This window comes from Microtus pennsylvanicus, chromosome 1, assembly GCF_037038515.1.
Source record: "Microtus pennsylvanicus isolate mMicPen1 chromosome 1, mMicPen1.hap1, whole genome shotgun sequence".
Taxonomy (NCBI): domain Eukaryota; kingdom Metazoa; phylum Chordata; class Mammalia; order Rodentia; family Cricetidae; genus Microtus; species Microtus pennsylvanicus.
In genome coordinates this window covers 52,237,748-52,265,401 of record NC_134579.1, presented here as the reverse complement: position 1 = coordinate 52,265,401, position 27,654 = coordinate 52,237,748, and the positions used below count along the sequence as shown (strand labels likewise).

The 27,654-nt window shown below is 43.8% G+C and overlaps 1 protein-coding gene across 7 annotated transcripts in view; it reads left to right on the top strand.

Annotated features, from left to right (window-relative positions):
* Positions 1-23,263: 23,263 nt before the first annotated feature.
* Positions 23,264-27,654, top strand: part of Bbx (BBX high mobility group box domain containing) — a 236,282-nt gene continuing 231,891 nt past the window's right edge. For 3 of the 7 annotated variants that reach the window (XM_075964232.1, XM_075964222.1, XM_075964175.1), the window contains exons 1-2: positions 23,264-23,405; positions 26,671-26,737. The gene's annotated coding sequence lies outside the window, so the exon portion shown is untranslated. Of the gene's footprint in view, positions 23,534-23,851; positions 23,936-24,396; positions 24,548-25,807; positions 25,827-26,670; positions 26,738-27,654 lie in introns of those variants that run through there. The other 4 variants (XM_075964184.1, XM_075964202.1, XM_075964193.1 and 1 more) reach the window with 4 other exon arrangements.

Here is a 27,654-nt window from a genome sequence, read left to right as displayed (position 1 = left end):
GAGGACTGCTTGTATGGAAAGGTTCTTCCAGGTGCCCTCTGCTTTCCTTTGCTTTGTTAACTTTTGACAGTCTGCTCAGTAAAATCCTCACCTCATTGCTCCATGAAAAGAGACAATATTCTTGAAGGCAACTTGTAAACTGGAAACCAGTATTTCAGTGCCGTTCATTGCACGTTATGAGCTCCCCAAATGAACAAACCAGGCTGACGAGCAGTGCTCCTAGCATGTGCTTCTGGATAAAGGGGGGTTCATGGTGTTATAAATAAAGCCAGCTTTCTTGCCCTAAAGGTATTCATAGCAACTGAAGGATTTAAGCGTCTATAAATATGGAAGATAGAATAGTTACCCTAGCTGGGAGGGGGAGAGACCTGCCTTATTAATCCCAGCCCTCGCAAGAGAGACAGAGAGACGAGGGTCTCTAAAAGTTCAAGGCCAGCCTGGTCTATACAGCAAGTTCCACAACAACCAAGGCTACTCAGAGAAATCCTGTCCCCCCAAAAAAAAAAACAAAAGAGAGGGAGGGAAAGGTACATGCCACCATGTCCAGCCAAAAATAATTATATTTTTAATGATGAGTAATACAGCAGAATAAACCAAAATATTTTTGGTATTTTGTCATTTGTATTTTTCCCTGTCTAGCTTAGATGTTAGCCTCAAGATTTCATTTTTCTTTTCTTCAGATATATTGGCAAAGCCAAGTAGTAGTTACATGAAACAAGTTTGTTCTTAATTTGAGCAAAAATCTAAAGTTATTATGGAGGTTAAGCAAAATACCTCAGAGACCAATAAAAGGCAAGAACACCCTTTAAGGCAGTGGTTCTCAACCTGTGAGTGTCAGCCCCTTTGTGTGTGGGGGGGCTTTAACGACCCTTTCACAGGGGTCAAATATCAAATATTCTGCATATCAGATATTTTCATTACAATTAGTAACAGTAGCAAAACTACAGTTATAAAGTAGCCACAAAAATAATTCTATGATTTTGGGTCACCACGTGAGGAATTGTATTAAAAAGTCACAACATTAGAAAGGTTGAGAATCACTGCTTTGCGGGTTTCAAGAAGAGAGGAGAGTAGATAGGTAAGTAGGTAGAAATAAGAGATAAAGGCGCAAAAGAACTCTGGGGTAAGTGGCCCTGGATTGAGGTCCAGGTAGGGTGAGTTCCAGGTGCAGACTAACTAGCGTCAGCAGTGCCTCAGAATCACAGCAGCCCCGAGGCAAAAAGTCTTTCTGAGCAGGCCCAGGTTCCAGCAGAGACCAGTGTTGCCTCTAGGCTAACCAGAATGGCTCCTTAAGAGCTTTGTGATCTCAAGACAAGCAGAAATTTTACATGAACGCATTCAGGGTTGAGGAGCTGCAGTCACCACAGATTGAATCTGGTTGGCCTGAAGGAACGCGGATGTGGGCTCTGGTTTACAGGGCTGGCTGAAAAGAGAAGTTCTGTATTTGTTTGTTTGTTTGTTTTCTACAAATTTTCACTGACATGATGGAGGTGTTGTAATCATAAAGATGGCAATTATTTTCTCAATCACTTCGTAAAGGATGATACTAGTCAATTTTTCAGAGGGAGTTCCTCCCCAGCCACACAGAGTGTGGGGTACTGCTGTGTTTTTAAATCTTGAAAGGATCTTGGAGATCTAGCACAAGTCCTTTAGCTTATACATTAAAAAGCTGAGCCTTCAGAATGCAAGACAAATCCTGCAGAGCCACAGCCTTAAACCCAAAGGTAGGATCAGGGATCTGTTCTTCCAGGTAATGTCTGTCTACTTTCTTGGAGGAGGAGTTGTCAAGAGCACGCTGTGGTGGCCGTAGATGAATGAGATATCAAATTGTTAGGAGCCTGACAGTCGGTTGGCGCCGCAGAAGAGGGAGAGGGCTTGATAGTCATCACCCGCATACTGTTCAGAAGCTGACTTTACTACAACTCACCTGAGATGGTGAGTTTTCAAGTGTAATTCACCCAGAAAGCGTTGTTATTGACTAAGCTTCGCTAGTTCTATGTACGGCACATTCTTCAAGAAGAGCCACGCAATCCTTCCCATATTGCACAAAGACGGGCCATGATTCCTTCCTTTGTGTCTTCCCCAGGGTTTCCACAGTGGGACTGCGAAGACAATCTTTGACCTACATTTTTACTCTTTCTATAACATGACTGTGATGTAATTCAGAAGGGACCAGCAGAAATGACAAAACACAACTCAAGGGGTCAGAAACATTGTGAAACCGAAGGAATGTACATTGTGCAAGGGATAATTTACTTAAGGATCCACACTAACCTGAGAAGACTAAGTGGATGTGCTTCCATAATGAAAAGTCACTATGGAATGGTGTCTGTATAGCTTACTGCGAGGCACACAGAACCATTCTCTCCTTCTCATCCTGTACATGCTGGCTGTACGTTTCTTCCAAGTGTTGCTGCCGTTTGAGCGCTTTTCCTAGTCACTCACTTAGATGCAACTGAAGCAATTTTAAATTCCCACTCAGGGAAAATAAAACTACCACTAGAAGAAAACATGTTTACTTTGATTTGTTCATATCAATACATTTTAAGTACACACACATACACACACACTCACAGAAGTAGAAACGCCAGAGGCTTAGTGGTCAACCTAGTATCTTGGCTAAGTTTACCTCACTGGATCAAATGGTCTTTGAGGAAGTTCCCTAACTCACCGCCAGGTCCTGAATATTTTATGACCAAGGACTTGGCATTTGCCCATGTACCCAGATTTGGTCAAATCAAGACATAAGTCATGCTTTTCAAGTTCCTCTTTAAATGCACAGATTCAGAATCTGTGGTGGGCAGGGCTTGTGCTCCAATGTCCCGCAGGACTGTATGCTCAGCCAGGCTCATCATGACTTCCTGTGAGGTCCAGGCACTGAGTTTCTCACCCTCTCAGTATGCACATCTGTAAAGGGCAACTGTCGTGGCACCGAAGAACATGTGACATCTCCGGCACAAAGTTGCTCCAATGATGACATGACGACGATGATGGAAACGCAGGATGATGACGAAAACAGGGAGGAAGAGGTTGCTGGAAGCAGTGAGATGAGAAGACTAGTGCTGGTGTCGGTGTGCTTTCTCCAAGAAGGCCAGCAAGACAGCTCAGTTGGTAAAGGTGCTTACCACCAAACCCGAAGACTTGAGTTCCATCTCTAGGACCCGAACGGTCAAAGTAGAGTACAGCCGGTTCCCCGAAGCTGCCCTCTGGCTTCCACATGCTCTGTGCACTGTGGCACACACTCCCACAACCCAAAATAAATAATATGAGAATAAAAAAACAGTAAGATGAGAGCTAGAATGTGCTGTGTTAGTAGACTGGGAGCAAGATGAACAAAGTGGAATACTATAAAAACTTAGGCCTTAGAGGCATGAGGATGTTGTTGATCCACCTCTACCCTAGAGGTGTACCAATCTAGCAGACAGGACACGTGTTTCTGATCCCGCATACGAAGCGGAACCTCACAAATGGCAGAACCTTAAGACAAACGAGCTGTCTCTATCCCAACTCACGGACCTATTAGGGATAGTGAAATTTCCTCTCTCTAGTTCCTGTGTCCTCAGTTATCTGTTTCTTGGCTCAGGAGATGTATTGCACCTTCCCATTTTTCCACTCTGTACACTACTGGAACACAGGATTTCTCCAGTGTAATCAAATGCCTCACATTCTGCGCAGTAATCATATGTAGATAATGCCTAAAATTCATCATGGTCCCTATTTCCAAATCTTAAGATCTTTTTGTTCTTTAACATACAGTTATGGAAGAGATGGAATAGCCTTTTGTGAAATGGAATGTTCCTTTTTCTCTCTGAGTGGAGAGCTAAACTACCTTTCTCATGACCAGCGCAGGTAAGCCACATGAATGAGTTCTAGCCAACGAAATGCATATATGACTGATGAATACTCCTTCCACATGGTCTCTTTGTTTGCAGTTCAACTGTATAACTTCAGTCCTAGGAAACAGTGTGACCAATGAAAGGAAATAGCCCCGGTCTGAATAATCACATGGAAGAGAATCGGTGTCTCTTCTCACCAAATAATCTACTCTATTGGTCTGGGATCCAAATGAGAAATGCATGTGTATTATATTATGCCACAGAAATGTGGGGCGTTAGCAGACTATCCTGCCTAATTCAGTACTCATTTCTGCTTTTAGTTTGTATGTGTATACCTTGCTCCAGAAGCTGGAAGGGTTATTTTAGGTTTACACGGCTACCCAAGCACTTTCCTACCAGTCACGTACGTTACACTAAAGAAACAAACAAATGAAGCCATCGATCCCATAGCTAGGTACTGAATCTCTGTGTCCATTATCTCTCATTTACTTACCAGGGCTGCTTTTCTCGCCTAGGTTACTGAAACAGCTGCCTCTAGTTTTCTCCTTGCTCTCATTTTTATTCCCCCAGCTTCACTGCCCTGTCTATGCTGAGTAATCTTTCTGATATGAAAATTTGGTTTTATCCTTCTTTTGCGTAAATTCCATGACTCGACAGCACCTCGCATCTAAGAACAAAATAAATTAGCATACTTTTACAGCTTTTTCCCTTTTTTTTTTTTTTGGCTCCTCAGTCATACGCCTTAATGTACTATATGGCTTAACCGTCTCCAACTATGACTCTAAAACACTTGGGTTTCAAGACCCTACTGGGAGCAGTTGTGGACAGCACAGGTGGCTGATGTCCTCTTTGCTGACTGAAGAAGTCATATAGATTGACTATGTATGTGTCACAACCAAATGAGCTAATACATGAAACACAGGCAGTTACGTGAACTATTGGTATCACTGCCGTTTCCCAATGTGTGTATTTAGTCTTATGATGAATAATCAAAATTTAACTCAGATGTTAACTATTTCTAACTATTTCTAATGTGTTTTCCAATACAGGATGCTAAAACATAACCTCTGTCTACGCATCAGGGGCTATGCATTTTCATGTTAAAAAAAAAAGAGGCTCCACTCCCCTGAATATTTACGCATTGCTGCTCTAGGCATTGCACACTATTTGGAAATCCTCGACTGGACAGAGACACTGATCTTGTACACGTGGCCAATTCTGTGGCTCCGACTGCTCACCCTCCAGTATGGGCTACGCTGCAGAAAGCAGTAGACATCCTTTCCATTTTCTATTAAAGTATAAGAGCAAAAGCTCAGGCCGCACGGAGGAGATGGATCCCTCTGACACCAAGAACCTGGAGACAGGGCGTGGTTTTTTCCTTGCTTTCCTCGCTGATTTGCTGTGTGAGTGATTCTGTAGCTGCCTTTCCACAGCTGAGCTCCTGCGTCCATCTTCTGGCTTCGAGGGTGTTGAAAGGAAGATGAAGAGGCAGCCGCAGCAGGATGTCTTCCTGATCTCTCATGAATGGACAGCGACATGGTCTTGTTGGAATCACTCTCCTGGTGGCCTCAGTGTGACAGGACTCCATAGTCTTCTGGGAGTCACTCTTGCTAGGCCAGAAGATAGATCATTCTTCTGGCTTTCCTGCGATTTTGCCCTAGTCACCCTGTCCTTCTCATCTTAAGGTAGTGCATTGGCTGTCTCCTTCACTGAGTCCTGACTGGCAGAAGCTTCGGAAAGTCACCCCAACTCATACAGGCTTTGGAAAACAGGGCTGTGTCATGGAACAGATGCTTTTGGTTCCGTTCTACCACCCTGCCCTCACCCTCCTCTCCAGGTCCTCAGTTTGAAGCCTCCACTAACCCCTCGACTGAGTCAAAGACTTTCCCTTTCTGTTTCCTGTCCAGACACACCTCTGTGCCGGCACTTTGTACTACTGGGTAAGATCGATCAAGTGTTTGTTTGAGCAATTTAGATAATAAATCTACATTTGATTAGTGACTTATTCTCAGGTAATTAGTTATATTGGTAGAGTGAAGAGGAATGAAAGTGGGAAAAAATGAGAATAACAATAAAATAAACAAATGTGTGACCAACTTTTATCAAAGAAACTTAGCAGCATAAGGAAGGATGCGTAGTTTTCTTATACAATGGTTCCAGCCCAAGTGTATGTAAATCAGGCACGGTGTGCAAATTAGTTTGTCTTTTAACTTTATTTTGTTAGATATTCTAACTAAGAGATCCATATAATCTAGACCAGGGATCAGCTTTTTTTTTTTCCTGGAAGAAGACAAATAATAAACACTCTGGGTTTCTGTAACAAATATACAACAATTTTCTTGAGAAAGCAGCCATACCTACATGAGCAGATAATACAAATGCATCAGTGTTCCAGTAAAACCCCCCTGGTCTACGGACATTGTAATTGAAATTTCATATAATACACACATGCTACACGGTATCGTTCTTCTCTTCATTTCTTTAGCATTAAAAGATGTAAAAATCATATTGAAATACACAGTGGGAGACAGAAAGGAAGCGAAGCGCAGATCCAGCTTTTATACCGGCAGGAGTTCGCCAACCCTGGCTGAGGGGCTTAAGGAAAAATCTGAGTTTGTGGTATGAGCCAAGTTAGATTTTAATTAATTGATTTATTTAAGATTTATTTTTTAAATTTATGAGTTTGTGTTTCTGTACATATATGCACATGTTTGTGTAGGTACTCAGTACCCATGAAGGCCAGAAGAAGGAATTTCATCCTCTCTTGTAAGTGCTGGATATGGGTGCTCAAAACCAATTTCTGGTCCTCTGAAAGATCAGCAAGTTTTTTTAATGGCAGAGCCAAGTCTGGGGAATTGAACCTCAGGCTCTACACATGCTTGGTAAACACTCTACCACTGATCTATATCTCTAGGTAGTTTCTTAATCATTAAGTGGACGTTGGTGGCATTTCTATTTTTCTCTATCTAAAAATAAAGCTTATAACACATTACTGGTAAAGTCAATTCTGACATAAAAACTGATGGCTAAAGGTTTTGCGACCTCAAGGACAGCCCTGTATCACATGTAAGAATCTGTAGGTCCACAGAGAGTAGGCTACGTCAAGTATGTGGGAACTAACATGTGACAGTGGTGTCTTGAAGTTCTATGTATTTGGCAAGACTCATGGTGAACAGTATGTGGCAAGAATATATTATCCTACTCATTTATAAAATGAAAGGTAAAGAGGCACAAATAATATGTGGAAGATTAGCACACTCTATTTTTGTTCCCATCCAAAAATGGACAAATCACCTTAATTACAGTTTTCAATAAAACAGATGCCAAGAAATTATAGTCCTACACATTATACCTGTGCTAGGTTCCAGAAGAAAAAAAAAATTCTTGTAGCTTTTCAAAGACTCATGGAATTAGAGAGGTGGAAAGGACACCGCTTACCACCCCCAATTCATAATTGAGAAAGTCGTAGGCACAGAGCTGTCAATTGTCAGCTAGCAAGGGGGCTGGATAAGGTTTGGAGGGGGGCGGCTCGGGGCAGACCCTGCCTCTGAAAACCACTGCCGTGCTCCTCCTACCTAATCAAGATGTAAAACCAATTTTGTTCTATGTTTTAATAAAAATTGCCCAAGAGTAAGTCTAACCATGAATTTAAAGTTTAATTGCACATATTCCTATGAGTTACAAAGCATTTGCCTTTATGATATGTAAAGTGTTCAGTTTGATGTTACATAAACTCTGTTACAAGACACATAAATATAGCATAATTTATCATATTTCTTACTGATAACATTATCTATCATCCAACATCCTGAGACGTGGAACCATAGTGGGTAAGGGAAGGATAACCTGTGATCCTAAAGAACAGAGTGAGGGGCTGGAGAGAAGGCTCGGTGGCTAAGAGCCCTGGCTGGTCTTCTAGAGGACCTGTGTTCAATTCCCAGCACCCATGTGGCAACTCATAACTGTCTGTAGCTCCAGTTCCAGGGAATATGACACCCTCACACAGATGTATATGTAGACAAAACACCAATGCACATAATACATAAAAATAAATAAATTATTTTAAAAAGAGCAGAGTGAGGCTAGAAAGAAAATAAATAATCATTGTCACTTCATGAGCACACACACACTAATGAGCTACTCTCTGCTGCGTTCCTATTGCATCTAAGAAGTTAAGGAATGACTTCCTACTTACTTTAGGCATTCCAGACTTTCACTTCTGTCTAAAATTGTACAATTAGACTTACAGTGTTGTACAGACCTCACACACACACAAAAAAAAACCCAAACCATTTCCCATGGCTCTATGCTTACGAATCCCAAGAAGTCCTCTCCTGTTCTCATTCAAAACTGGAATGCTCCGACTCCCACACCCTGTCTCCATAGGACTCATCTCGTTTTTCAGTCCATGGAAATAACTTATTGACTCTGCTTATTGTCTATTGTATTTACGCTCTCGTGTGCAACGTAGGCTCCATGGCTGCTGTCTTCCTTTGTTTTCTTCTCTGATTTAAGAAGGTAGAACGATCTTTGAACACAATAGTTACTTGGGGAATATTTGTTGAATCAGTGAAGTTAAGAAAATAGAGGAATATGGCATTTGGAACATTTTGACATGTTACATGTTTAATTTTTAAAAATACTTGGGGAATATATATGAAAAGACTGCAACAAACAGAATTATAGAATGCCAAAGAACACGGGCATGGAGCTCCTGTGGGCCAGACTGAGGACGCATTCATTGCCTTGCAGTTCTCATTACGGCTAGTGTTATATTCAGTTTACAGTTTGTGAAAATGAGGATAGTTAGTCTATCAAGAACTATACAACTGATGGGAGGTGGACCCAGAACTCAAACTCCACATCTACCTGACTCCAAAGCCCATGTGTACAGTCATTGTTCTGGGGCAAACTACTGAGAGAAACCTCTATGATCAAGGGAGCAGATGGAGCCTCCCAGCCTCCTGGAATGGTGCCTTCGGTGACACACCTGTAGATTCACACTTGAAAGATCTGGATTTCTGCCGTTGTAATCTTGACATTTACTACTCGGCATGACTCTTGCGACAGCTAGAAGGATCTCCTAAAATGAATTTTAATTAAAAGAAAAGTTAAGCAGCCAGGCATGGTGGTTCATGTCTATAATCCTAGAGTTGGAGAGGTTGAGGCACTAGGACTTACGTGAGTTCAAAGTCAGCCTAAGCTACAGAGTAAGACATTGTCTCAAAACAAAACAACATCAACAAACAAAACAAAAGGAAGTTAGTCCCTGTTTCACTCAACAATCAATCAATCAATCAATCAATCCTCAAAGCACAGAATTTAAAATATCAATCTTTGTCATCTTTGCCTGGACAATGGAAAATGGCTTAGCCAGTTGAATACTTGTAGAGCTGACATACCGGGGCAGCAGGTAGCAGAGCTGCCTCCGTAGCACACCTGCCTCCGTGTCTGTGATTACCTAAGGGTCAAGCAATAGAAAGCAATTTCTCCCTGGATATAATTATAAGCACTTTTCCCTTTCTCTCTCTCGCACTCTAAATTACGCTGACATTTTCCCACATATATTTCTCCTCTACTTACAAACCGAAACATGGAACATGATTTACCACCTTCGTGCTTCAAGAAGCAGAATCGGACACCGGGTCCGAATCAAAATGGATATGGAGTCACTACAAAGATGAGGAGGGAAAGGGACATACAGGACAGGGATGCTGTAGAAACACATGCTAGGAACTTGTGTTCTGAACTGGGAAGGAGAAAGTCCAGTTGAAAGAGCTCAGCCATAGAGATGTTTACATTAGAGGGTCTCTGTGGATCCTGACAAGACAATTACTCACTTCTGCCCCATCCACAGCTTTCTCTTCACTAAACAGGAGTAAGATCTCAGCTGTTGTCACAGAGATGTTTGTTTCTGAATATTCAGAAATATTAAATCACTATTAATAAAGTCATTAGGAAATTGTTACTAAAACATAAAGATCCAAGACTTTCAGTCACTTTGCAAGTGTCAGGATGTGTCACAGGGACACCTCACACAAGTTACCATTTAAAGAAGAATCCCAACCACTTCTTAGAGAACACAGCTTACTTGTGGAACAATTACTTCTGCAGTCAAGCCATTCTTAAGCTTAGGTATTCATAAACAATCAGTGTGGTTGGGTATTTTCTTAATATTTATATATTATTCTATAAGTCCAAGCCAGGCATTTTAACTTTTAAAGATCACTGGGTGACTCCAATAATCCACACTTTGAGAAATACTATTATCAGATTTTAGAGTACGAAGGATGCAGCATTGGAGTTAAATTCAGGCTCTCCATCTCTGTCCCTGTTTCTCTCTGTCTCTCTCTGTCTTTCACTCTCTCTCCCACCTCTCCGTGTGTGTGTGTGTGTGTGTGTGTGTGTGTGTGTGTGTGTGTGTGTGTGCGCGCCTGTGTGTGCCTGTGTGTGTGCGCCTGTGTGTGTGGTGTGCGCCTGTGTGTGTGCGCCTGTGTGTGCGCGCCTGTGTGTGCCTGTGTGTGTGCGCCTGTGTGTGTGGTGTGCGCCTGTGTGTGTGCGCCTGTGTGTGTGCGCCTGTGTGTGTGCGCCTATGTGTGTGTGTGTGTGTGTGCGTGCCTGTGTGTGTGCGCCTGTGTGTGTGTGTGCGCGCGCGTGCGCCTGTGTGTGTGCGCCTGTGTGTGTGTGTGTGTGTGCGTGCCTGTGTGTGTGCGCCTGTGTGTGTGTGTGTGCGCGCGTGCGCCTGTGTGTGTGCGCCTGTGTGTGTGTGTGTGTGCCTGTGTGTGTGCCTGTGTGTGCCTGTGTGCGCCTGTGTGTGTGCGCCTGTGTGTGTGCGCCTGTGTGTGTGCGCCTGTGTGTGTGCGCCTGTGTGTGTGTGCCTGTGTGTGTGCGCCTGTGTGTGTGCGCCTGTGTGTGTGCGCTTGTGTGTGTGTGCCTGTGTGTGTGCCTGTGTGTGTGCGCCTGTGTGTGTGCGCCTGTGTGTGTGCGCCTGTGTGTGTGCGCCTGTGTGTGTGCGCCTGTGTGTGTGTGCCTGTGTGTGTGTGCCTGTGTGTGTGCGCCTGTGTGTGTGTGTGTGTGCCTGTGTGTGTGTGTGTGCCTGTGTGTGTGTGCCTGTGTGTGTGCCTGTGTGTGTGCCTGTGTGTGTGCGCCTGTGTGTGCCTGTGTGTGTGCCTGTGTGTGCCTGTGTGTGTGCGCCTGTGTGTGCCTGTGTGTGCGCCTGTGTGTGCGCCTGTGTGTGCGCCTGTGTGTGCGCCTGTGTGTGTGCGCCTGTGTGTGTGCGCCTGTGTGTGTGCGCCTGTGTGTGTGCCTGTGTGTGTGCGCCTGTGTGTGTGCCTGTGTGTGCCTGTGTGTGTGTGCCTGTGTGTGCGCCTGTGTGTGTGCCCATGCAGGTGCATGCAGAAGCCAGAGGCCTCAGGTTGATATGGAGATTTCATCCACTATGGCCCTTCATATATGTTTTGAGATTAAGTCTCTCAATGAAGCTCTAGTTCACTGTTAGCCTAGACTGGCTGGCTGTTGAGCACCTCAGGATTGTCATATCTCTGTCTCCCAACAATGGGATTGTAGATGTATATTGCCATGTGCTGCTTTTTATGTAGTTACTGGTGATCCAAACTCAATTCTTCATGCATGTACAGCAAACACTTTACTCAATGAATAATCTCAGCCTCTCCAAAAATTGAGTTCTTGATCTACTGTCGACAAATATTGAGGAAGCTAAAAAAGTCAAATCAGAGGTACATAAATACTGGGATTTCTGCTGTTATTTTAATTAATAATTAATAATACCACTACCTTTTGTAAAGAAAGCAGAAGAAAATATTTTGTTCATCTCATCCATTGTAATTATTGTGTTACCAAATTAAATTTCAGCAATTTTTAAAGAACGCTCTCGCAAATCTCTCAAGCATTTTAACTAGCTTACTCAGAAAATAAAATTGCTATTTATCACCCTAAGCATCATGGGCTGGACACTAACCATCACTGTGCATGACAAGTCACATAAAAGAGCTGTTACTTGTTGTCAGGAACTATTTTTATTTTCATGGCCATGTTTAATTCTTAAGTCTTAAAAGCAGGCACCACTTTTATCCCCATTTTACCGCTCAGAGAATGGAGGCCTGAGGATTAGTAGGCTTAAGGAGTTTGTGCAAGGTCATATAACTAGGAAATAGCAGAGCCCGTGTTCATTGAAGAGCTTCCTGATTCCAGAATCTCCAGCTTTGAAGCTTGAAGCAGTTCTGTTTCCATGGGAAGCTTTGGTACAGACAGACCCCAGGAAGACATGCAGATAAAGAAAACGCCCAATACAAATTGTATAGCTGACGACAGATACACAGTTCCAGCTGAATAACAGGTCTATTCCATGAGAAATGACATAAAGTCAAAATGCAAGTATGCTTCTCCCAAATAGAAGTAAAACCTCACATGTTCATCAGTATCCAGCGTCTGTCAGTCCTGTCAGACAGGCTTCAACTATGGAAACAGTCACTCTTGTTACATGCATTTAAAGTTCTCTGTTCCGTGTAGTGACCACCTGAAGCCTCGAGTGGAGTGTTTTCTGGCAGACATTCATATAACAGTGAATACTTATGTATTTCTCAGTGAAAAGATTTATATTATATTACATATCAGTTTATGTTAAACACTCATGCAGTTAGCCTCCTACTGAAATGTCTGAGGCACATAAAATAATGTGTCTCAATTACTCAGTACTATACACAAACTAAGAGTTTAAAAAGAATGGTAGTGATCACACAGACCAGAAAAAGGACATGTCCCAGAGTTGCATTTTGTTTTTCTTAGAATACAAAGCCAGCCTAAGAACTTAAAATCCCATAATCCAGCCTTTTGCTTGACTAAGGTACAGCTCCCTTCCCTTCCATCCTTAAGCACTCCAGGCCATGAGGTTGACTCTTCTAGTGTACTCTCCTCAGTACGGCAAGGTCCCTTGTTCTATCTCCACCATAGTCGTGAGGAACATTTTGTGATGCTACCAGAGCACAAGGTCCATTAGCAAAGGAACCCCATCGGTTTGGTCTCTCCCTCTCTCTCTTTTGGTTTTTTGAGACAGTATTTCTCTTTGTAGCTTTAGCTGTTCTAACACTTTCACTGTAGGCTAGTCTGGGCCCAAGCTCACAGAGATGTGTCTGCCTCTGCCTCTCCAGTGCTGGGATTAAAGGCACACACCACCATTGCCCAGCTGGCTGGTGTCTCTTGTGATGCTGGCATATACTCATAGGTGCTGGCACTGACAGTTGCTTAAGTGTTGCATGAACAAATGTATGAGTGACCAGGAAGCACACAGGCTCCTGGAGCGCTGTCCTTTCTTCCTTGTTTATCTGGGCAACAATGATCCACACTTTACTGATTAATAGGAAGAAGAAAGACTTCGGCCACTGCTTTCTCAGAAGATCACTAATATTTCAGTTCAGCTCTTTTCCAGGCTTTACTTTGAAAATCCAAGGCAATTCCAGGTTATGAAGGACTCCAGGCACATTGAACCTTACAGCTAGGAAGGCAGCAGATGGGATGGTCGTGGGCTAAGAAACCAACAGACTTTCCAGCTAACTGCTTTGCCTCTTTGACAGAAAACATTTTTTGTCTGGTGATTTTATAATCCCAGTACCTGGGAGACAGAGAGAGGTGGCTCCCCGGGATTTGCTGGGCAGTCTAGATGATTATTATTATTATTTTTGCTAGCTCCAGGCCATCAACAGACCCTGTCTCAAAACAAGAGAGTCACATAGCACTCGAGGAGTGATACCCTAAAGTTTCCTCTGGCCTCCGTATGCATGCACACATATGTACATGTGCGCAAACACACCTGCACGCATAAATACACACACAGTGTTATGTTTGGAAGGGATGAAGAACGAGACTCTCTTCAGAAATTATGGGTTAGAAGCAACAACACATCAGACTTCAGCTATTGACTTGATGATGCACGAAGCAAAGGGGACTGAAAAGACCGAGAACACTTAATACATTTTGCTTTTTTTTCTTAATAATTCTGGTGTGGTGGCGGCAAGTCCAGCTATGGAGCCAAACAAACTGCCTTGGGTGTTACATTCTTTACCTCAGTGTATCATTTTTGTAGACAACTTCTCAATGGTATGCGACTCCTACGGTTCCTGCCCTCCTCGTGGTCACTCGTGCTTTCTGCATTGATACTGGACCTCCAGATAACACTCCTGGCCTGTCTCCCAGCCGGGGTGATCCTCCTTCACTCGGGGGTGGGGAAGGGGCTACAGCTTTCTCTTAGTTATTCTTTGCTGACACTTTTGCCTTTGCTTTTCCTCATCTGCTTTGGGACACTTCTCTGTGGAATGTGATAGGAAGTAAGATAGAAAGAAAAAAAAATCAAGACCATCTATGAGTCCAGATTTTCTCACTCCACCGGATAGTACGGAAAGTCTTCAAAAGACATGTAATTAAAACTGAACTGTGGGACCCCAGTGGAATTGCTGCCGGGACTGGCTGAGGGACGTGACAAATAGGCAGGCATATAAAGAAATAACGTATTTCAGGATTGCTGCAGGTACAATGTCGGGTTATAAGCATTGTAAGTAATTGTAGCCAAATTTCTCCAGGTTGGGGAGAAAAGGCAGATTCTGCAAATTACAGGGTCGTGAATGAATCACAGAGTAGAGGCAAGGGTTTAGAAGATGAGTAGACTACCCATTACACTCCGCCATCTCCAGCTAGCTCGCTTTTAAGGGAAGTTTTCGCTTAACCACACACTCATATACCCAATCGCCAGCATCCCGAATCCCCACAGCTGGGATCCCAATATGTCTCCATCATCCCCCAGTCCCATAGCCCGGAATCTGTGCCCTTCGCCTGGTGACTGTCAGGCGATGTGCTTTTGTTTTTATGCTCTGTTATCTTGACGTCCTTGAGCTCTGGGGGAGATTCCAACTGTGGTACAATTAATGTTCCTTTTTTTCCCTTTAAGCTTATCTGACAACTGGCTTTATGGCCCCCGAAACTAAATGAAATCTGACTAGACATTCAAGTGAAGGAATGCAAAAGAGTGGGCAGAGCAGGGAATGGAGGCTCCTTCAGAGTTCACGTTCCTAACAGGGTTCTAAGAAACAGGGTTTGCAGGGGACGTCTCGCTTGCCCCTGATCAATGCCTCTTTGACTTCTTTTAGTATGATTTTACTTTTACTTCAGGAATGGAAAAAAAAAAAACTTTCTTTGAAGTAATTTTTTTTCTATTTTCTCTAAGTTCATTATTCATTTTAAAAGTATGTTTGACACAGACATGATAATAATACAACATTTATGTGGGCTATAAAATGGACAAGAATTAGATCCAGCTAAGTATTTCTGTCCTAGCAGAAACCCTGGTCTCTTCTCCCACTGCCTCCATTTATGCCCTACGCTAGATAATTATTCATGTTTGGTGGAAGAATCAAGCACAAATGTCGTCTTTTACCTGGTCCACAACCTAAGCAGAAAACATTGGTGAAGCCAAGTGGATCAGCCCTCTTTTAAGTGATACAATGAACGGGGTGGGGAAATGTTGGGGTAAGTTCATGATAATGAAGGTAAACATAATTTCTAATAAAAATGATCTCAATACCTGGAGAGGATGGTGCAACTGGCTTTTCTGAAATTTGAGTCTTCAATTTTTCCTTTTATTTATTTATTTTTATTTCTTTTTTTAAATTTTTAAGCCCTATCCCACATCCTGCTGGAAGTTTGCTTTCATTTTTATATTTAGAAAGAGTTATTTAACCCTCATTAAGAATGAATTTTTCTCTGATAAAATAAATGAAAATTAAAAATTTTATAAGTCCTGATAAAGTTGTATCAGGTATTTTTTTTTATGAGTGGGCTGTAAAAAAACATGGATATAATGGTAACAAAATAATAAAACGGTGATCATTTTTGAGGAAAACTAGAGGAAGACCAGATAAATAGGTTCCAATTTAACCTTGGTTGTTTAGTTTTTTAAAAAATAAATCTGAGGCACGATAAACATGCTAAGTTCTAGTGCCACTCTTAGGTGACTGGCCCATTATATCATACACTATAAATTCCACTGTGTCCAAATAACACAAATTTATGTAGTTCTATAACAAGCTCAATAAACGTGGCATGCTGATGAATGGGTCAAGGTGAACGTGTTGGAAGGCACATGCTTTGGGTTCTTCCTTCAACCATGCTTTAAAACATTACTAAGAAGAATGTCAAGAAGGTGTGAACTTTGTGAATAAATCACAGATATTGAAATAAAAAAATAGCATGTGTGTTGAACGAACTAATTGATCTACAAGGTAGTTCTGCAAAGGAATTCAGGGATGAATGTTAGAGGAAAAAGAAAAGAAAAAGAAAGCTATCATTTCTTGAACATGCCTTGCATGCTGTTCCATACATTGCAAGTGTTATTTACTCTTTACAGCAATCTTCTGAAATGTTAATATCAACTGAGCCAAACAGAACAGAAGTGACAAAGTCTTCCCAGGCTCACAATGCTAGGATGTGTTAGAATGAGGATATGGATAACAGCCTACATTGGTATAGCCCTAAGACCCTAGTTCAGAACTACTGTACAATATTTAGGGTATAAACCCTTGTACCTCAATTCCCCCAAGTAAATTATACAGTGTTGGCCCATCCTTCAAAGAACCACTTTTTTTTTTCTTTTTGAGAATAAGCACAAAATAAGTCAACAGAGCTTAAAAACATCTTAGTTTGTATTAATAGAACTATTTTATCAAGGATCTGTGGTCACTCTGTACCCTGCACTGCTCAGCCTCCGCCTGTGCGTCACACTTGAAGGAGCTCATCCACAAAGACAATAGGCAGGGTCTGTCTGAAAAGAGCAAGAATCAAGAACGGTGCACTAAAGGGAGCGGTTGACACAGTGGCACCAGCTTGAGAAAGACCGCAGAGATAGGTGAGGTTATGAGAGCTGTCTTTGCATGGATGCTGTGCCATGAGGAACAGGGATTAGATTATGCTATGTGGTCTCAAGGGAACAGGAAAAAAAGAACAGTAGCTAAGATTTGAAAGTAGAGAAATTATGTTAAACGCCAGGAAGAACTGTGTAATGATCAAAATTGCCAGAAGATGAAATGGGCCGTCTTGGGAACAGGGCTGCTGCCAGGCGCTGGGTGTGGGAGAACAGAAGCTCCTTGCTGAGAAGGTAGTTGAAGCTTCTGACAGGACAGTGCTAGGAGGGCCTTCCTGCTGATGTTAAATGGTAATCAGATTCACGAGTGGGAAACCGCTTTCCACGCAGAGACCAATTTGTATGATATGATCCTCAAGTGACTCGCTGGTACGCCCACTTCCTCCACTCACATACAGACAAATAAATAAAAAGAAAAAAAAAGAGGAAGGAAAGGAGGAGGAAAGAGTGAAACTTTGCAGAGCTAAGAGCCCAGCCCAGCTGTGCAACCAGCGAGCAGAGTTCTATTGAGAGGATCATTTAATCTTTCAGTGCCTGCTTGGATTTTTCATTGTTAAAAAGACTATTCTGCTGGGTATGGTGGCGCTGCTGTAATCCCAGCACGTGAGAGCTGGAGGCTTGAGAATCTTTAGCTCAAGGTCATCCTCCCTCGTAGAGGAAGTTCCAGGCCAGCCTGGCCTACAGCGTGACGTGACGCTGTTAAACAAAAACAAAACAAATTTCCCCTGCATCCCCCCCCCCAAAAAAAAACCCCAATAACAAATAACACAATCAAAAAGCAGATCTGAAACATGGATAATGCCAATAGACATGCTAATGGGGGTGAGGAGGAACTCAGGAGGCCTCAACACTGTACAACTACAGGCAACTCAGAAATGCTGAGTGGGAAAAAAAAAATCTTTACCATGCAAGAGCACACCAGTTGGTTATCCAATACCGAATAGCTAGCCCTGATAATGCAAAAAAATTAGCATTACACATACACACACAGATACACACACACACATACACAGACAGACAGACAGACAGATAGACACACACACACCAACCATTAATGAAAAAAGAGGCCATGAATTTGAAGAAGAACACGGAAGGATATATAAGAGAGTTTGGAGGGAGGAAACTGTATTACTTAAATAAAACAATTACATTATAAATAAGTATATATTATATAATAGTATACAAATTACAATATAAAATTATATAAATAGAAGAAACAAACATAAAACAATGATGGTGGAAAAGACTATCTTGCTATTTATCTACTTTATATGGATTTTAGTGAAGATTCTGGGTTATCTAAAATACAAAATAATTTAGGCAATTAAACAATATGAAAATATAATCTCTGGTGGTTATAATGTCCGTTCTGCTTTGGGTTCTAACCTTCAACCTATCTTTTCTGTTACCTCTTTCTTTTCTGGATTCTGAGTGTTTTAATATTTATTTATTTATCTATCATGAATGGCCTCTCCGAGTTTGTTCTGCTTGTCTTGTTCATTTGTTGTAGAGATCTTGGCTTCCTGCTACATTTCAGGGACTGTATTAGTTACCATTATAGCCACTGTTGGGAAACAAAATGTTGACGGAAATGTCATCGTTTTCTTCAAGGTGTTTGCTGTTGTTTGAAGACTTCTGTCAATACGTCAATAATACAACCCTAAATATCTGGATGCCTTAGAGAGATACAGATAGAATCCCACAGTGGATCACAGAGAATAAGGATTCCAAGGAGCTTGGCTGAGCATCGGCCTCGGAGAGCTGGCTTTTTCTTCTCTTTCTTCTTTCTGCACGTTCTGCCTGCTCTCTTTAACCCCGTGAATCGCTGTTGGTCCGGTTTCCGATTGTCATCCCTTTACATTGGCATTAAGGGAAGAGGCATGATTCTCACCCCTTACATATATGCATGTGTATGATACAGGAAAAAGTGAATCTCAGAAAGATCAAGTATGAATCATAAACTTTTGTCTAAGGCACTGTAATGTTCTCAAGTTGGAATGTAACTTTCTCAAGTTGGTTTGTGTCAAAGAATGACTAATCAATTTGCTCTTTTTTAGGGGCTATTATACCCAGCTGATTCTTTGCTTTATTCTGGGCTGAGGCCAATAACTCCCTTTCATTCATTCATTCATTCATTCATTCATTTATTCACTTATTTATTTATTTGCTTGTTGTTTGTTTATGGAGACTATAAACTAGGCTGGCTTTGAACTTTTTACACTTTTGCCTCCCACAGATAGGATTACAGACACACACTACCATGTCCAGTCACTGACATGTGTAGAAATGCTGGAGTCCATAGAGAATAATGTACAAGGGAAGTGCAAACAATAGGTCAATAAACTGTAACAAGATCTGTAAACTAAAAAAAAAAAAAGATGTGTAAACTTCGTTGGTATGATAGCTAAGCTTCACAAAACTCTGAGCCATGCATCTACCGTTGACCGGTATATGTAAGAGATAAACAAAAACAGCACTGATTGACTGCTCATGTATTTCCCACTTAAGACATGCGCGCGCGCGCGCACACACACACACACACACACACACACACACACACACACAAATTTTGTTTGTTTTTTTGAGAAAGGGTTCTCTATGTAACATTCCTTTGTGGACCAGGCTGGCCTCAGACTCACTGAGATCCACCTGCTTCTGCCTCCTAAGTGCTGGGATTAAAGGCATGCACTACCACCACCCAGCATAACTAAAATTTTAATTGCTCTTACTATCCCTATTTTATAAACAAGGAAAGTAAATTGTGAAGTGATTAAGAATTTTTTTGAAAAAAAAAAAGAATTTTCTTTTCGAGGTCAGTCTGGTTTACAGAGTGATTTCCAGGACAGCCAGGGCTATGAAGAGAAGAGAGAAGCCCTGTCTCAAAAAACTAAAATAAATAAATAAGTAAATAAATAAAATTTCCCCCCTAAGGTTGCTTAACATCAGGATTTCAACTAGGATTATAAAAGGAGGCAAAATAGGTGAAACGTAGTTACTTATGTAGATAAATAGTTCTGTATCCACATTTATGTACATATCTAAATTGACCTTCCTAAAATAAGCCTAGGAAACTGGACAGTTAAGGCCCTGAGGAGGACCTTGCTAAGCTTATAAGGTCAACCTGGGATTGGAAACAAGCAAAGAAGTGTTGATGTAGGTAAACATTAGCTGTTTGCATTCATAACCTTCGATTATAGAAATTAAATACATTCTCTGAAAGCTGCGTTTTTTTTTTGTCTTAGTTGCATTTTAAATTTTTAAGCACCATTGGAATTTAAAATTCCTTGATACTCATTCTCAAATGAAATAATAAAAATCTGGAAATCATTTCAAAAAGGGTAAACCAGGACATTAAAGTTACTTGTAAGCTTCCTTAGTCATGAGGACTGCTGCATTCACCACTCTGGAGGCTGGAATTCTATTGATTCCAGGAGCCAGTAATTCTCGGGCATACAGTGTGCCTGGCAGAGAGAACCTATTCAACAAATGTCCCGGAGAAGAATATTGAATAGACTTATAGAACAACATGATGCTCAACGCAAATGGACCACTAACATGCAATGTATTTTTTTTTAGTATAATTATCTCAAATCTAAAGGCTCCGTGGACCCACTAGTTTCCAGTAAATAATGACTTGTAAAGAATGCCTTCAGTCCACCCTCCCTGACGCTTTCGTGCATCAGCCCTGGTTAGTTATTTCACACATTAGCCCCTTTCACTGTCAGAGAGTGCTAAACCAGAATGCAAAACCTTGGAGTATAGCTGGGTGGTGGTGGCGCACGCCTTTAATCCCAGCACTCTGGAGTCAGAGGCAGGCGGATCTCTGTGAGTTCGAGGCCAGTCTGGTCTAGAAAAGCTAGTTCCAGGACAGGAACCAAAAGCTACGGAGAAACCCTATCTCGAAAATTCAAAAAAAAAAAAACCAAAACAAAACATTGGAGTATAGTATTCAAGGGGACTTTGGAACAAACTAAAACTGTAACTTTACTTTTTATTCATGTCATGACTTTTTATTCTTTGTGACCATGTGCTTTATAAAGAAATAACTTATTCACACTGATATATTTTAATGTACAGGTAATTATGTAAACGTTTACCTCCTGTACACACACACACACACAAACATTTTACTGATAGTGTTGGGTAATATGAAAATTTGATCACTGTAACTTTATATACTTCATTTATGTTAAATGTATTCAACAACAATAATATCCTTGTGACCATAAAAATAAAGTATGTTTTCCTGTGGTGGAAGTTGGAAGTGGAAGTGCGGAGTGGGTTAGCTTTTCATATTTTTCATCTTATATAATATACTAAAAGTAAGTTATAATACTTCGGCCAGCAATTAAATATTATCAACTCTTGCTGATTTTTAACCCTTCAAAAAGAAGTGCCTTGAACTTTTTTGAAAATTTTCCCTCCAATTGCCTCTTGTCTCAGAAGTTTGTCACTTCGAAAAAAGGACCTTCTAGCTGTTCAAAACCTGTGAATGTTCTGTGCTTAATTTTCTTCATCACTGATATTCTGTGCCTGCCTAGTTTGGCCCTGCCTCCTTTCTCTTGTGGGCAAAAAAGAGATAGCAGTTAGCATGGACTTCAGAGCAGCGTATGTGAATGAGGGACACTTGTTTCTTCTGTGAATTGAATCAAGAGGCCTCTGCCTCCCAAGTGCTGGGATTAAAGGCATGCGCCACCACCGCCCAGCTTTTTATTCTCTTAAAAATAAACAGAACACCACATCTCTATACACAACTTTGTTTTCTAAAACTTTACAAACTTGCTTTTTTTCTTTATTATTTCTTTTTTTCCACTCTTACACAAACATTTATTTATGGCTGTGGGAAAAATATCTTAGGTGGTATCAAGGAAATAAAATGGATGGGAGGGATGTGATGGCCTATGCCTTTACTCTTAGCACTCTGGAGACAGAGGCAGTGGAATCTCTGTGAGTTCAAAGCCAGCCTGATTTGCATAGTGAGTTCCAGGCCAGGCAAGGCTACAAAGTCAGACTCTGTCTCAAAAAATAAAGAGAAAAGGTTATCTTATTCAGTTTTCTTTTAAATTTGAAACTATCAGCTAGGCTATAAAATTATACTATTGAATCTTCAAAACTGTTTATATTTAAGATTCTTGAAAAATTTGAATCTTGGTCAGAAGGAACCCCAGGAAAGCATCTGGGTCCTAGAATAGTGCCAGTGCGTTGTAGATGCTGAATAACCATTTAATGAAGGCAATCTTGGAAAAGCTTATTTTCATCTTCAAATAAAAACTAAAATCAAATCTAAGAATGAAAGAGACTAAAAAAACTCATTTACCCAAGATTGCTCAACTAGTTAAGAACTTGAATGTGAATTTTATTCTAATTCTTAGGTTTCTTAGGTTTGACTTTTTTCTCAGTAACCTTTTGGCTTGTTTGTATCAAACTGTTAAACATGATCTGCCAAAGATGCAGCATAGGAAAAATATCATCAGAACTAGGTGTCATGGGACTGGAGAGATGGTTCATCCTCTTCCAGAGAATCCAGGTTCAACTCCCAGCACCCACATGGCAACTTACAACTCTGTAGCTCCAGTTTCAGGGGACCTGACACCCATGGTAAAAATATCAATACATGTGGAAAAAAAAAAGACTAGGTATCACATCCACCACCATGTCTAGATGTCACCAAACATACAGTAGTCACATATGGCGGGAAACAATATAAAGCAAAGGGCTATATAATATATACTTTAAAATGTTAATCTTGGCTATTTTGAACCAAAAGGCCCATTTCTAAGGCAAACTGTCAATAGTCATTTTTCCACGAGGTGTTTATTTTTCTGCATATCTCGTGTGCCCACACAGGTGATTGCCTCCCAACTTTTAAGTGCACTTTCGGCTGTTTTAGCAAAAGGTTTATCTTTGCTTCTGTGAGTTGTATTGATTTTGTTTCTCTGAATTTGCCTACGAATGAGGCATTAACAATCTGGATGCATTCTAGTCTTGATAAACTTATCTTGCACTATTTTGGCCTAGGTGATGGTTTACCCATTGACAAAAGAAATTCAAGCTGATAAAAGCGTTTCTCGGCCACTTGTTAGAAGGCCGGGATGTAAAATCATAACACAATGCTCGCCTCTTTCACGGGGCAGCACAAGGCAGCGATCAAACCCCCCCTCCCCTCACTTCCATATCCAGTGGAGTTGTAGTTTATTACCATAACCCTCCCAAGTCAAAAGGACACCAGTTCCAAGCCTGGCAACTTGGTCCAGAGAGGGCTTCTCCCCTGATCCTCACTCCGCCGGGCCTCTCTACCTGTCCTCGCCCACTGTCTACAGGTCCCGAACATTAGAAAATAGAAAATGTGATGATCTTTGTGTGTCTCTGTGAAATGTGTGTATGTGTGCGTGTGTTTGGGTGTAACGCGCCTCCTGTTTGGCTGCGCCGCCCGTCCGTCACGGCGCGGGCCAATGGCAGGCTGCCTTATATAAAATGAGTGTTTTCAGTCTCTCCGGGTTGCATGTACTGTATGTGGAGCAGTGTACAGTGGAGCGGAGGCAGCGCGGCTCCGCGAGCTCCTCTCCACTTTCCCATAGAGAGCCCCTGACTGGCCGCTGAGGGCGAGCCACACACACGCCCTCGCGCCGCGGCGAGCCCGCGAGGTAGGCGCCCGCCATCCGCAGCCTTCGCGGGCGCTCTCCCGCACTTTCTGTTTTCCGACTCACTTGCGAGCCGCCGGGGCTGCAGCCCGAGGACTCCACGGCTGGAGCGGCGGCGGCGGCGGCAGCCGGTAGGGTGGACTTGAGGAAGGCGAGGGGAGCCCGCGCGTCCGGAGCCCGAGCCGCCACCGGCCGGCGCCTCGCGGGCCACTTTCCCCTCAGCCAAAACTTTGGGTGGCGTGAGGTCGGGCCGAGGGTCGCGGCGGCCGCGCGGGTGGCGGGCCCGGGCCGGGGGGCGCGCGGCGCTGCCCGGCGAGCGCGAGCTGGGGGCCGGGCTGGGGAGGAGTAGGCCAGCCGGTGCCAGGCTGCGTTTGCAGGCGAGCACCTCTCGGCGCCCGGGCAGCGCCGCCTGAGGGGGCACGGAGCCGGGGCGCGGGCTGGAGGCGCCGGAGGAAAACAACAACGGAGCGGTCCTCACGCCGGCGGGGCGGCTCGTGGCTGCCCGGGGAGCCCCAAACTTCAAGGAGGCGAAAGTACGTGGAGGAGCCCCGGGCAGGGCTCGGCTGCCGGGCGGGGGGAGGTGGGGCCTTGGGGGAGCCCCGGGGCAGGGGAGGAAGGTACGGGAAGGCTGCCCTCGGTGGGTCGGGGCTACGTTTGCGTGTGCGCGTCGGTGACCGGGAACAGCAGCCCCCAGTTGCTCGTTCATCTGGAGAGTTAGGATTGGGGTGTTCCGGCCCCGAGATCGGTGTCCCCCCTCGTCCCTCACCCCCCCCCACCCCCCAGCCAAATGCGCGGCGAGTGGAGAAAGTGCTGTTTTAGTGCCAGAGTAGCCTGGAGGAAGAACAGGGGAGAGGGGAAGAGGGCGAAGAAGGCGAGAGAGGGAGAGGGAGGGGAGGGGGAGAGGGAGGGGAAGAGAGAGAGAGAGAGAGAGAGAGAGAGAGAGAGAGAGAGAGAGAGAGAGAGAGAGAGAGAGAAACGGGAGGGAAGAGAGGAGGGGGGAGAGCAGGAGGGAGGCTGTGTCAGGATTTTGCTTGAATGTGGGATTATGTTGTGTCAATAAGTTTAAGGTGGAGAGAGCGAGGCTGGGGGTGGTGGCGGTGGAGGGGAGGAGGAAGGCCTTGGCTGTTTAAAGACTCATTTTGAAGGTAAGTTATGGCATTGCATGGTCGCGATGACAGAAAACTTGCAGGTCCTTTATCCGGGGATGGGGTCGACGCCTCCAGAAAGAGCCTCCCCAACCCTCTGAAGCCACGCTCGTGTTACACTGTTATTTGCTGCGATCCGGGTCGCTAGTAAATTACAGAAATCCGACTGGAGGCTTCTTTTCCTCCTCCACCTCGCTCTCTCACTCACCCTCAGAAATGTATTATTATTATTATTTTATTTATTTTGGGGATATCGCATGAAACTTAACGTAACTGAGACCGAACCCGAGTCCTGTAATTTACAAGGACCCTGGATCCAGGAATCTGGAACACGTTTATGTGTGAAATACCCGCGATCATTTCTGCTAAATGAGGAAGGTAAAACGAAACGATGCAAAAAGCTAAGACACAACATGTACGACAGGGGGGGGGGGAGAGGGAGAGACACAGAGACAAGCTATTTTTTGCTTTCCTTTCTGTAGAAAGGAAAATAAAGCGTGCATTGCCCTTCCTTCCCTGTGTGTAGGGTGTAGTCAATATTTTAACTGTCTGAGGACAAATTAGCCCAGGTGGATCTTGTTGAAAAGTTTCGCGAGGTGGGGTGGAGGTGGGGGATGCGAGGGGGGGGAGGTGGGTGGAGGTGGTGGGGGATGGGGACTGAGCTCGCTCTGCCTCGGCTAATGGTCATTGGCCTGGGGCTTTGAAACCATTGCCTGTCCTGCTAATGACACGTCCAGTTCTCGTCTACCGGCCGTGGACGCCGGGCTGCTGTACCTCGGGCTGGCTGGCGGGGACTGGGGTACTTTCCCTGCACGGGGAGGGGCGCTCTCGGCCATCCCTTGGGGCTGCCCACTCGTGGCGTGGGTTCCCCACGCGCGTCCTCTCTCCTGCTCGCCGCCGCCACCCCTGCTCGCGCGACTTTTGTAGGCAGCTTACGGCCAGGGGGCGCGGGGGTCCCCGGAGAGGACATCTCTGCGCGGCCACCCGGCGCCCGGCCCCACGCGCGCCACGCCGCGCGGTCCAAGCCTGGAATGGCAGCGCGGGGCCGGGCGGCGGCGGTGCCTCCCTGGGGGGCGGCAGAGGCAGTGGCGGCGGGATCTTCGCCGGGGCCCGCGGGAGGAGGAGGAACGGGAGGAGGAGGAACGGGAGGAGGAGGGGAAGGAGGAGGAAGAGGAGGCGAGGGAGGGAGGCGTTCCCCCCCCCCCCCCCCAGAACGCCGCCAGTTCGAGCCGGCACGGGCTCAGGGACACCCCACTCGTTGCTCCTGCGTTGTGGAAAGGTGTTTAGCAGACTTTTACGCCCTGAGTGTGGGATTTACACTTCATTTTTTTTCCTTCCCCCTCTTCCCCAAAGCAAGATGGACTCTATTGCCTTTCTCTTTCTCGCTCTACCTCTGCCTCTGTCTTGTCAGCCTTTAAGATCGACATTTTGTACTAAGATGCAAACTTGATGGTGACCAGCAACAAAGCCTGGGTGGGATCCCTCCCTCCCTTTCTCCCTCAGCGTTTCCTAGCTTCCCCCACCCCGACCTCGCCGACCTGGTGGCCTGCGCTTGCTGTCGTGAGCTCTGGAGAATGTGTTTCCCCAGGTCGACTCCGATCTCCAGTCTCGGGATTGTGACCCAGCCAAGCTGTTGGGAGCTGGCTGTGGCCGCCCAGGTCTGCAGGTCTGAGGGCTGTGGTACCTGGAGCCGCTGCTGCCGTGGCTCCTCAGGCTGGCTGACTCCTGGGCACAGCGAGGCACGGAGGAGTGCCCATCGATCTTTACGATTTGGTTACTGGTGTATTTGCCCAGGGGGTGGTGATCACTTGTGCAAGTTGATGAATGATCGTGATGTAGGCTTTCCTGTTCAGAACGGATCAACTTTCTGCTTTGTACAGACAGGGAGTAGAAAGCAGGGTTCTGGGGAGACCCTGGAATGCCAGCTGGGCTGCCCCCACCGGCTTTGAATAAGCGAAGATGCTTTCCCTTTCTGCCCTTGCAGCTCTCTCACGGGGGAGGGTAGAGACAGGCAAGGGGCTGCTGTGGAGCTGGACTCCTGGGTTTTGTGCCCTTCCTTCATAGAACTGTACTCTTGTAAAGCCTTCCCGTCCTGATGATGTGCCTTTATTTGTTACTTATAGGTTACTATCATCTGACAAAGGCTCTGCTGCTGTTCATCTTCCTGTGGTCCTCCATTTACCTTCTCGGGTAAGTATGCACCCACGTGAGAGCGGGAAGTGGGTAGTGACAGAAGGGTCGTTATTAAACACTTATTGGGGCTATAATCCTCTCCTCTCCACCCCCCCACACCCGGGGAGCTTGTCTCACAGTTTCTCTCAGGCTTTACAGTTTAGCTGTAGGCTATTGCCAGTTCAAGGTAGTTTAAAGGCTTGTTTGCTTATCTGCCAAGTGTCACTTGAAAACTAATTATCAAGTAGACATTTTAGTTGGTAATGAAGTTTTACACAGAGTTGAAGACCTAGTAAATTTGTCAGACAGTAATGTAGAAGGCTTGTAATGTAGGAATGAACTTATTAAAAGCCCAAGGAAACACTATAAAGAAGACTTCTCTAATTATGTGATGCACTCACTTTTCCCCCATACTCATCTTTTGTGGTACATGAAACAGTTACTTTTAGGTTAGGGTACTATAATAAATCTTTTATTTAATATACAAACGTGATTCAAAATTGATCCTAATTTCTGTAAAAATTTATGTAATGGGAGAAATTAGGAGCATTTTACTAGTCTCGTGCATAAAACAAACATATACTCTGAGATTTATTGTTAACTGCCATTTTCAGATATATGTCTCCCAAATCTCCAAAAATGGAAAATTTGGCAAAATATGTCTGGGGTACTAAGTGTCTGAAAAGTTTGTGAGAGATAGCAGTGCAGTGCAAACAGGATTCGCACAACATTTAAGAGCAACACAGTGTCTAGAAACTACAGAAAACTAATTAGCAAGTCAGCCCCTCTGCTGTAAAGGTATTAGAGTTGCTGTTGGTCTAAGAAAATTAGCTGTACTGAGTTTTATAAATTTTATAAATTTATGATAATACCATAGTGGATTGGGAAATTGTGTTTTGTCATTGAAAATGGGTTGGAGTCAGTTTTCCATAAAA